The sequence below is a fragment of the Danio aesculapii genome, chromosome 14, assembly GCF_903798145.1.
Source record: "Danio aesculapii chromosome 14, fDanAes4.1, whole genome shotgun sequence".
In the NCBI taxonomy this organism is placed as follows: Eukaryota; Metazoa; Chordata; class Actinopteri; order Cypriniformes; family Danionidae; genus Danio; species Danio aesculapii.
Genome location: NC_079448.1, coordinates 17,720,257 through 17,732,952, shown reverse-complemented (window position 1 = coordinate 17,732,952; position 12,696 = coordinate 17,720,257). Strand labels below are relative to the sequence as shown.

Below are 12,696 nucleotides of genomic sequence, written 5' to 3'. Positions count from 1 at the left end.
GAGAAATGAGTTTTCAATAGCATGAAAAGAAGCACAAGAACATTTTTTTTTGTGCTTACATTATTTCTGCTGAAAACGGCTTTGTGCAGATTTGGAAGATTGTTGGTAAAGACTACTTGCTATTGCATTATTATATTTTTAAGTGACTGTTAATTGTATTGAAATGATCTTATGAGATTAGCATTTTGTTCTTCACATAACCAAAAAACAATGTTGCACTGGTATGACCAAAATTGGAGTCAAACTAATCATAACATACACTACTTTCTAGAAATGATGCAACTGGACATCCTTAGCAAATGGCACATAAGCAACAAATAAATGGAAATGCATGCAGACAGCTAGCATGCAAATTCCATCATCGTTATGTATGCTTTATGCAATGCCATGCAATTGTTTCCCCGATTGGTCTGTAAGTTCTGTGTCCCCTCAACACAAACACAAAATGGCAGCAGTGGAAAAGGTTGGTGCAATCAATCATGCCAGTCCTTGAGTCAGCCTCACCACATGCTGCATATACAGCATCTGATCTTTCATCTCCATGATGGAGATGCTGCTGAAATCTAAGTATTTATGAGCAGATGTCTGCTTTCAAAGACAAGCATCGGGTGACTATAAATGACAACAAATATTCTTTTCCCTTATGAATAGACATGCAATTATTTGTACTATTTAACTAATGTAATAGATTTTCTCACAGGTCAAAAGGACAATGTTGTTTATATTTTAATTTAATACATGTCTAAGGGTCCATCTATTAGTCCAATCTCGGAACTAACATCATGGGTGAAGGTTAAATATGTGTAAGCCTTTTTAGCACGTGTGAAAATAAATATTTTTATTTCTTAAAATTTATTTTAATTTGTTTCCAACTCCGAATTTAATCTGAATCCAGGTTATAATAATTTAAATTTAGATCTATCCAATTAAAGCTGATCACCTAGGTCTAATTTAGATTCATTAACCTAATAAATCCTTATTTTCAGTTAATGGTTCATCGTTTACCCAAAGTCATTTATAGACAGTATGCTGGCCAGTTACATCTGCTCACAGACACAACCTCACCAGTTCTGGTTCTTAGATAGAGGATATGAAGAGTTCAGATGCAAAAACCGCTAAACGCCACTTCCTCCAAAAATCCCGACCAGCTGACCGCTTACCTCCATATGGATGGCTTTTCGGGTTTTACCAGTCTTGGTACACAGAGGTGAGTGACTGTAACAATGGGTTTTGAGTCTGGTGAAAAATAGTTCCAGAAACCAGGTCAAGCAAAAAAATAAATAAATAAACAACAGGCTAAAAATGCATGAAATCATGCAGCCACGACTGCTTTTCTTTTTCTAGATTGCCTTTGAAAAGCACTATTGGTTGAGTTTAGGGGTGGTGGTATCCGAGAACCAATCAGGAGGCACAAATCGAATCATATGTTTCAATGTAACAGCACACTGATTTAGCTCAGATTTAGATTTTAGATCGATTTAGATTTTAAAAGATGGAGTTCAATGAATTGGACCAGCCTGTCTGACTGTTAGTGAATGAAAACTCTGTGCATTATAAGAAAAAGAAAACATACTGTACAGTTGGAAGTGTAACATGCATTCAAATTGGGTTTTTTTTTTGTGCAGTGATGCTACTTTGAATGAGTCCAACTCCATTTCATGAAAGACACTTTGATAAGATGCTGTTCTTTTATGCCACATGGATACTATGAGGATAAACAAGAGATGAAAAAGAGACCAAGACCTTAAGTATGGTAAGAATGAATGAATGACAACTTACTAAAGATGTCTGAGAGACATCCCCTTTTTGCCCAGTAGGCCTACCTTGTGTTTAATTTGCTGATGTAAGCTATTGTTAAAAGATAGATATAATGTATAAAACTATACATTATTTACGTTACTTCATATTAACTTTACGTCTGATAAGCTTGTTATATTAAATGGACAATGCACAGATATTAATGTTTCAAACATTTTTACACTACATTATTTGAATCTAACAAGGTTAGTTTACAATGTTTGCAATGTTTACATTGTTCTACTTACGTTAAATGTAAATGCCAAATATAAGAAATGACAACAGATTGTTAAGATTTAATTCATGTAAATTTATTTTATGGGTTTGATTAATGCACTTACATGACATATTTAATTTATTTTCTCTCTGCTTAGTCTTTGGTTTATCAGGGGGTCTCACTTACTTGACGGATTTATGTATTTTTAATTTTAGGTGGTTTGTGTAATGTGTTTTAGGTTTGGTAAAATAATTTCTAATTGCATCTTTAGTGATTTTTCAACTAATTACAGTCTTGTCGTGGATTCAGCTGGTTTTGATGCAAAGAAAATCTACCTTGTTAAAAACCAACAAATTGTCTAAAGTGACAGCCTAAACAATCTACTAGCTACAAAGAATTCAGGAGATATTAGAGTTAAACAAGAATTTTACATTTATTTGTCAGGCAAAGAGTTTCCATTCCAATACACATAATTAAACAAAATAAGCCAATTCAGAAATGTACAACATCAATTACCCAAAGATAAATTTAAGAGTTAGAGATTAATACCTGACAGTGTAGAAGTACATTGCAGTAAATAAGCCTTGATGCAGAGCTCAGAGACCCATACACTGCAACAGGGCATCCTGGCTACAGGATCCCACAGATACGTTTGCACCTTTCCCTTAAATGTTCAAATCACAACAAACCATCATAAATTCAAGACAATTAAAGCTTTACATAGACCCTTGCCTGCTCATGAGTTATGGAGAGACTTAGCCATCCTTAAAGATTCTTAAATAACAATGTTATCTCAAGCCTGTTTTGATCTATTAAAAGTATCCTCTCTGGGTCATTTGTAGATTGTTGTATTTCAACTTTGCATATATTGTATAACAATGCTGATAAGCTCATCAATTTACACAGTCAAGACAAAGTCAAACAAATAATCTTTTCCTGCTTAAGCACAATACAGTGATGCCAGAACAACTTCATCCAGTAAGTGTGACCTCGGTAGAAGTTAAAGACTACTACTCAGATTTGAACAGATTTTGATAGACTTGGACAACAACCATAACAATGCAGATGCTATGTGCTCCTGTCAGGTCTCACTCTTCTTCAATCGAGCCAAAATTCCACAGCTGAAATCTTTCTTCTTCCAACCAAGAAGAACTTCACCACCATCTACATCCAGCACTTGCCATTGCCTATTGGTTCATTCACACGCAGTAATACTAGACAATCAGGGGTACTTCCTAATCCATGTAAACACATATACAGCATACCCTAGCTTGGGTGCAGTATACTGCCCAATTAAAAAATCTTATTATTAATCCCTCCTCCCCAATGTCACCGGAAGAGATCTGCTAGGGGGATTTTACTGTATTTAACCCCCTGGAGTCAATAAATAGATACATGTGTGCTAGTAATGGAGCTTAAAATACTCTGTAATTTTTTATTGTATAGATAGGACGTGCACAGATTTGAAAACTGTAAAAGGTCTATTTTTATTTGTATGTAGTCATACAACAAAAACAATGTGTTTTTAGAAAATTTGTAAAACAGACAGGAAGCGCTTTCTCTTTCTTCTGTCAGCACGACTGGCAACTGCATTAGAAAAAACAGCAACACATTTCAACACATTTGACAGAAGAAGGCTATGCAGAATTCTCTGTCTGAGCTCATTAGCCCACTAATTAGTTCCCGCCTTCACCATTCAAACACAAATCATGACGACAGCCACCTGAACTCATTAATGCCCACAAACAGCAGCTCTGTGTAGAAAGAAGTTTCATTTTCACACTTGACTTTTCTCTTATTAGACTTCCATTCATATGGACGCAAATGCGTCAGACCGGAAACGCAAGGTCGTGCGTTAAGTTTCGCAGTTCGCTGAGTTACAAAGTTCAAGCTTGTTGAATTATGACCTGCGAAATTGCTTCACTTGAGTGCATGACACCTACTGAGGATCAAAACATGACCCCTCTGGACAGAAATTTAAAACATGGACCAATCGCTCGCTGTTTTTAATGTCTAATCACCTTGTTTAATCCCGCCCCTTTTCGCAGCGCTGTACGACAGAATTTTGCATGCACAAACTCTAGTGTGACCGCAGCTTTAGTCAGAATTATGACCCATATGACCACAGGAGACCACCATGATTGGATGCTGTTTTATTCAGAAAGAGATGTGGCAAGATAGTTATTTATTTATTTATTTAAAAAATTGTTGAACCAGTCGAATTTTTATAAAAAAAAATCTCACTAAGGTTAAAAAAATATTAATAAATGTTTTATTATTTTGATTTAAGTCATTGTTTTTCATGTTTAAAATATTGTTTATTCTTGCGATCAAATCTTTTATCATTACTTCAGTATCTCAGAATCATTCAGAAAATATTCTAATATCCTGTATTATTACCCAAAGAGCACTTTTTTTACTACAACAATGTTGGAAACATTGTTTTAATCAATGAAAAACACATTCAATTGATGTGTGATAGATAATGATCTAAATAACAATACATTTTATTTAAGTAAATCTTTTATACTTACCTTCCTGATTTAAAGTGTTGTTCAACTATATAGACCATTTTAATGTGGTCATGTCATTAGCCCATGAACATTTCCTGCTTGTTATAAAACTATTTCATAACTGTAATAAGAGGCAATTCAATCATAACTTAATGTTAAAACGGCTATCATGACATTATCAATATGTGGCTCTTTTTGGGTTCTCGGAAGCTATAGAAATTAAAAATATAAAACAGGAAGTTCATTGGGACCATTGTTTTTGTTTACATCCTTTAAAATGGTCTATAGGCTATATACACTCACCGGCTACTTATTAGGCACACCTGTCCCGTGGCTCTTTAACACACATTTCTGGTCAGCCAATCACATGCCAGCAACTCAATGCATTTAGGCATGTAGACATGGTCAAGATGATCTGTTGCAGTTCAAACTGAGCATCGGAATGGGGAAGAAAGAATGGTCTGAGCTGATAGAAAGGCAACAGTAACTCAAATAACCACTCATTACAACTGAGGTATGCAGAGCATTACTGAATGCACAACATGTCGAACCTTGAGGCGGATGGGCTACAGCAGCAGAAGACCACCTCGGGTGCCACTTGTTATTGTAGCTGACCATGTCCATCCCTTTATGACCACAGTGTACCCATCTTCTGATGGCAATTTCCAGCAGGATAACGTGCCATGTCAAAAACCGCGAATTATCTCAGACTGGTTACCTGAACATGACAATGAGTTCACTGTACTCAAATGGCATCCACAGTCACCAGATCTCAGTCCAATAGAGCAACTTTGGGATGTGGTGGAATGGAAGATTTGCATCATGGATGTGCAGCCAACAAATCTGCAGCAACTGCATGATGCTGTCATGTCAATATGGACCAAAATCTCTGAGAAATATTTCCAGTACCTTGTTGAATCTATGCCATGAAGGAGTTAGGCAGTTCTGAAGGCAAAAGGGGTCCAACCTGGTACTAGTAAGGTGTACCTAATAAAGTTGCCGTTGAGTGTATTTTATTATCACATATTTAATAAACTTTTTAACTGCACTCGCAAGTGAATCCTAACTTATTTTGTGTGATATCTAAAAATGTTCCCAATAAATTAAAAACTGAATTTTTATAAACTAAAATATTTACATATGTATTTTGTCCTCCTCCTTGCCCCTCAGTCACATACCTATCTGGGTGGCCCATTATGCAGCTCATTTTGCAGCTAATTATGCAGGCCTTTGTCTTCTCATGTGTGAATCACTGCATTAGTAATGATAGTTCAAGACTCCTCGTATAGAGCCAAAGAGCTTTTTTAGTAGTATATTACTACATTTGATATAATATCCAATTCTCAAAAACCTTGTAAGCAAATATTCTGTTTCATGCAGTTATTTCTGTAACACAAAATTTTTGTTTTTTTACTGACCACACATAAACATTTGTTTCTCCTAAAAAAAATAATAAACAAATATGTGTTTTTAATAAATATATGTGTTTATTTGTATGTTTACATTAGTCATGGAACATCATCTTAGCTTAACAAATCTTTTGAGGTCATTTCAGGAGTGTTGAGTCTGTGATAATACCTGCATGCATCAAAGTCATGTTATCATTTTGTCTAAGCTACATGTTTTAAGCTTAAGCATCTGATTAAGAATAGTTATTTTTTGGGGGACACTAAAAAAATACTCTGAGAGACAAACAACAAACTGAACACATGTTAAACAAATGTTCCAAATAACACTGAATATTCACTGGCCAAAATAGTTATAATTGTAAATTTAAACTCTGCTACATTAAGTTATTACATGTAACTTAAACAAATCTGAACATATTATAACATAAACATAAACAAAATTAAACATATGCATATTATAATTAATTTTAACTTGTGATTAATAATTAGGCTCTTCATATTTCCTTATGAGCTAAATTTACTACTCTCACTTCCAATATGAGCTCAACGTATAGCGCAGATGTTTAAAATTCACGTGCACACTGTCACTTTTAGTGTTGTAATTTGCTTAATGTAATTAGTCTAATTGCTGCACTCAGCAAAATGAAGGGCAGAAAACGGTGCTTGCATGCTCTGTGCTGAACATGAGGTCTTTGAGTTTGTGCACACGGGACTTCATCAGCAACTCTGTTTTTAGCCTTGGAGCTTATAGTAAAACCGTTTTCATAAAATATTTATTTTAATAAGCAATTATCAATTGATGAAGTAGATAACATTGGTTATTGTTGGTTAACTTGAATTGAATATAAACAATGTTGTACAACATCTATTAATCATAGTTCATCATTTACCAATACATTATGAAAATCCAAAGTTATCAATAGTTAATGCCCTGTGAGTTAACATGATCTAACAGTAAACAACTTTATTATCATTAACATTAACAAAGATGAATAAATACTGCAATAAATGTATTGTTCTGGTTACAGAAAATACCCATTTCACAGCATGCTATTTTTTCACAGGTCAATTTTCTTATATTTTCATATATTTGTAAAGACAATACTGACCTAAATTATGGCAAAGACTATATAGAATACACAAGACATGTCACTTGTATAGTTTTGAATGGGGAAAAGTATAATGGTCAATATGGCGAATAATACCCCGCTTTCTAGTACAGGAGCCAATCAGTGATCGATGTAGACTGGGGATTCTTCGGGGGACTGGCTCAGACCAGACTTGAGGTTCTGCAGATTTTGTGTGATTCAATCATTTGGAAATGAAAATAAAGACTCAGTTGTTGTTTAATTTTATTGGTGATTCCTAATATGACATTTAATCATAAGCTTGGCAGGCAATTTAGGAGAATTAGACATTCCCCCATTCAAACAGAATGCCTAAGCATACTGCCCGAGAAGTGTTTCAAAGAAACACAGAGTGAAATGACTTCCCTTCAGGGGACTTTGATTATGGGCAATATCTAAAACTTAAATAGTTTACATATTGACAAATCTATAGAGATACACTTTTTTTTAATTATTAAAATTAGTCATGCATTAAATCTGACATTGTTGTCATCATTATCTTTGGGATTATATTTTCAATGATTTATTTTTGTATTTAGATATTTTTACAGTTGGGTTTTCCCACTTATTTACACAAGACTACATAAAATCTTAACCACTGTTATTTAATGCTTATTCCATTTGTGGGGTGAAATAATGTTTTAGATTAGATTGTTTATGCAATATATATACTCTGTATTTCTTATTAATATAAATAGGATATATGACTTTAGAAATGGCGACGCGGTGGGGCAGTAGGTAGTGCTGTCGCCTCACAGCAAGAAGTTTGCATGTTCTCCCCGCGTTCACGTGGGTTTCCTCCGGGTGCTCCGGTTTCTCCCACAGTCCAAAGACATGTGGTACAGGTGAATTGGGTAGGCTAAAATTGTCCGTAGTGTATGAGTGTGTATGGATGTTTCCCAGAGATGGGTTGCAGCTGAAAGGGCATCAGCTGTGTAAAAAATATGCTGGATAAGTTGGCAGTTCATTCCGCTGTGGCGACCCCGGATTAATAAAGGGACTAAGCCAAAAAGAAAATAAATAAATGACATGAGAAATTAAAATTGTAATAATTTCAGCAGTATTGCAATATATACTGTTTTGAAGTTTCTAAAGCACCCAAGCCATTGATACAGTGGACAAGAGGAAAAACATGACCTTGCTGTAAACAAGAAATGAAAGAAAAAAAGGAAAACCATTAAATTCTGTTGAATTATTAAGTGATTTTCTATTTCCTAGTACATCTTTTTTTTTCTCTCTTTTTTTGGGTTTATAAAAAAATCTTATTAAAGATTTAACTAGTATAGGATTGTGTTGCAGAAAATGGCATGGTGGGACTGAATCGTCCTGTTATATATTGAAGACAACCTTTCTGAATTTTTCCAGATTAAATTTAATATGTGTTTAACATTCATATACACTATATAAAAGGGTAATATGTTACATAATTACCTATATTGTTTTTTGTCATCATTGCTTATTTCTGTGTACTGTTTCATGAGATTTCCACTGTCATTATGACATTTTATATTTACATCATGAAATAGGAAGAACTCTGTTTTATTTATTTATTTTTTAAAGAGGCATATACAATATGTTTGCATTGTAAAGTGCATGTTCATGTCAAAAAAGGGCATGGTGAATATTTTTATTACACAACGTTTTTTTTTTTTCTGCATGGACTCTTTGAGGAGATTTTTTTTCCATGTTTTTTTAATGCTTTAATAGGATACTCACCGGTGAGAACCTCAAAAATAACGTAATACTCCCTTTATACACTTACCGTGCATACAATCTCTCTCTCTGAATAATATTTAAAGCTACATTCAGTGCAGAAGACCCTACACACATACATCAATGGCTTTATGGGTTTGAGTATACTTTGTATTTTTCTTTACAGTTCCTTTATAAGATTGTTCTTTTTTTGGTATATACTGTTAAATATGTTGTAACTGATTTATTTTATCTTTGCCATGATGACAGTAAATAATATTTTACTATATATATTTTTAAGACACTTCTATACAGCTTAAAGTGACAATTAAAGGCTTAACTAGGTTAATTAGGTTAACTAGGCAGGACAGGGTAATTAGGCAGTTTATTGTATAATGAGGTTTTGTTCAGTAGACTATAGAAAAATACATAGCTTAAAGGGGCAAATATTTTTTACCTTAAAATGGATTTAAAAAAATTTAAAACTGCTTTCATTCTAGCCAAAATAAAACAAATAAGACTTTCTCCAGAAGAAAAAATATTAGCAGACATACAGTGAAAATGTCCTTGCTCTGTTGAACATAATTTGGGAAATATTTAAAACAGAAAAAAGAATTCAAAGGTGGGCTAATAATTCTGACTTCAACTGTATATATACAATTGTGTAATTACTAGAACTTTATGTATTCTTTGTACAGAATCTTACATATTGGTGGCCCATACATGGAATATTCTGTATTTTGGCAGTTACTGTTGTACACTGCTCAACAAATATCTTGTAAGAAATAGAAACATAGGAGAATGTACCTGTTGTTGATACACATTGTGATGCTGATAATGTAAATAATGATGCAACAACTGTAAAAAAGAACTAGTGAAAATGCCTGACACAGATTTCATTGCTTGCCCATTTGTCACTAGATGCAATCCAACTGCTGAAATAATATCTGTTGTGTTTGCTGTACATTTAAGATGATGATGATAGAAGTAATTATGACGATACATGTATTGAATGCTAATATTGTACAAACAATGCAAAAGCAAGATTTAAGGTGGGTTTATTGAACTTTGTTCCAAATGACAAGCTTCTGAATGTGATTTCAAACAGGCTACTGAAAGTACAACAATTCAGGAAACAAGTTTCCGTAGGGCAGTGGATGCCGGCCTAGCAAACTGCTTCCCAAGGACAGATGCAAAATGAGAAAGATTAAAAAGCTGTAACCATGTTTCCATTTTTTTACAGTAATTCACTTCACCTTTCTCCATTTCCTCTGTAAACAATACAAGATACTTGACTCCAGCAAGCCATATTAAATCACCAACACTCTAGATGACCAAGGAAACTTAAGATTTCACTCCTTTACCTACAACAATAATTAATGTGCTTAACCCTCCACATGTAGTTGTTCTGTGTATAGCCTCCCATCTGCCTGGAGTTTTCAAACTTCTGACATCCCTGTGAAATCTCAGATGTGATTACTTTCATTGAACAATGTGAAAACTACCTCAACATCAGGGCACTTCCCAGCATGAAGTTGATCAGTACCCTGAGTACAGCATTGAGTGGACTCACTCATAGCTGGTTAAAGGTAGAGAATAGCAAGGTAAATTACTGACATTCATTCAAAAAGGCTGCAATTTATTACTGCAATTTTACCAGACGACAATCTTACAGAAGTGGGAGACAAGCTGAGGTTTCTGGTACAGCAGCCTTGGCAACCCCTGAGAAGTTTTTTCAACAACTACTGGGTGCTCTGCTGCAATTGAAAGTCTGAGATGACAGATAACTGGGAGTAATACCTAATGCCTGGCTGGCATTTCCAAAGCCCAATGCCTTTCTGTAATATCCTTCCCCTCCAATCCTGTGATAGTAAAAAGTAAAGGCAGTAGTGGATACTAAAAGCATGTATACGTCAATACAAGAAAATCTATGAAGACAGATAGGGGGTGAGCCCAGAATCTATTTTCTATATCCTCTCATACAGCATGTATTCTCTACATCCTCCTCAAATGTTTATAATGGTGAATCTACACTATCTATACTGCCTGCCGGAGAAGCTTCTCTTCCCACTGCTACAGTGGATCTACAGTTTACTTGACTCCATCTTGGGAACCACTTACTCCTCCACTGACCCCCAAGATTGAACCAATCTGTAACATGGACAACAAAGATGTGATACAAAAGCTGATAACTACCTGACAATTTACTACCTCCAACATTCTGGGTAAAATATTTGTAGAGAAATACAAAATACAGATGAAATAAAAATCCAATTAAAAAACAATACATTTCAGTCGATACAAATGATTAATAATCAAAGCCCAGATAGACCAAATGCATTGAGACCACATCATACAGCATTCCTTCTCTCCATGGCCATTGCCAATTGTCCTCATCATTAAACCCCATGCATCATCCACCTACTGTAAATATGTTAAAGCCCCAATCCTTCTTGGGACTGGCTGTTTGGTATCATAAGTTCATTCTAAAATTTGGTGTTCTGGATCACATTGTTATGTCCAAAGATGTGGCTGGCAAATGTTTCTATATTTACTACAGTGCATTCTGGTGGCTGGGTCTTTCCCCATGGGACATGACTTAGCATACCCACCACCAGCATAAAGAGCTGACAACTCAATTTATGGACATGAAAACTCTGCCTGTTATGTTGCGTATTGATTATAAAATATTGTTTCTTACCTATAAAGCTTTAAATAATCTAGCTCCTATTTATCTTACCAACCTTCTGTATCGCTACAATCAAAGACGCTCTTTAAGATCTCAAAACCTAGGGCTTCTGGTAGTACCTAGAATAGCAAAGTCGAGTAAAGGAGGTCGAGCCTTCTCATGTATGGCTCCTACATTCTGGAATAGCCTTCCTGATAATGTCAGAGGCTCAGACACTCTCTCAGTTCAAAACTAGATTAAAGATCTTTTTAGTAAAGCATACACACAATTCATCACATAACAGTATGATGCGCGAGTATGCTCCACGCAGGTGAGCTGGCTTGACAACCACCTGTAGGACACTCCTCCTGTCTTAATACACCAGACGTGTTAAACTCTCATGTTTGTTTATATAACTGCTATTTTCATTTATAACACATTTTTGCATCCCGTTTTAATACACTATGAACAGCAGCTACGCTAATTATTTTCTTTATTCTCAATTTCCATCTGGGGATACTCATCCTGAGGCCTTTCACTTCGTCAATTGGTAAAGTTTTTTTCCTTGCCACTGGCTTGCTCGGATCGGGACTTGTGGAACTTTCAGCAGTGAAATTTAAACTACACTGAACTGAACTAAACTGAACTTCAACTCTGAAATCTGGACTTTACTAGAACTTTGTTAAGCTGCTTTGACACAATCTACATAGTTAAAAGTGCTTTTTAAATAAACATGAAATGAACCTCACTGAAATGCCTTTTGTTGAGGAAACAGAGGCAGGGGACTCTGGCAGTGACTGGTCCATCACCCAATCTGAAGACACTGAATTGGTATACAATCTCTGGAGTGGCAGGGCATTGGTGGTTGATTAGAGTTACTCAGAGTACCTCAAGTCTCTGGATGTGGTAGTGGTGTCTTTTTACATGTGCAGCAGTTGATTAAATAATCCAAAAATAGGCAAAAAGATGAGTAAACATGGGGTTTCATAATTTAGAAATAATTGAGAAATAATGTAATGCTGTGTAGCATAAGGCTGATATATAAAATGCAAAAAGGTGTGTCATCACCACAACGGATTGAACTGTCAATTACTCTGGTATATGTTTTACACAGGCATCACGGTAGCACAGTGGGTAGCATGATCGCCTCACAGCAAGATGGTCGCTGGTTCGAGCCCCAGCTGGGTCAGTCGGTATATCTGTGTGGAGTTTGCATGTTCTCCCCATGTTGACGTGGGTTGCCTCCGGGCGCTCTGGTTTCCCCCACAAGTCC

The 12,696-nt window shown here is 35.3% G+C and overlaps 1 protein-coding gene across 1 annotated transcript in view; it reads right to left on the bottom strand.

Annotated features, from left to right (window-relative positions):
- frmpd3 (FERM and PDZ domain containing 3) overlaps positions 1-12,696 on the bottom strand; it is a 225,112-nt gene that overhangs the window by 167,524 nt on the left and 44,892 nt on the right. The window lies entirely within an intron of this gene.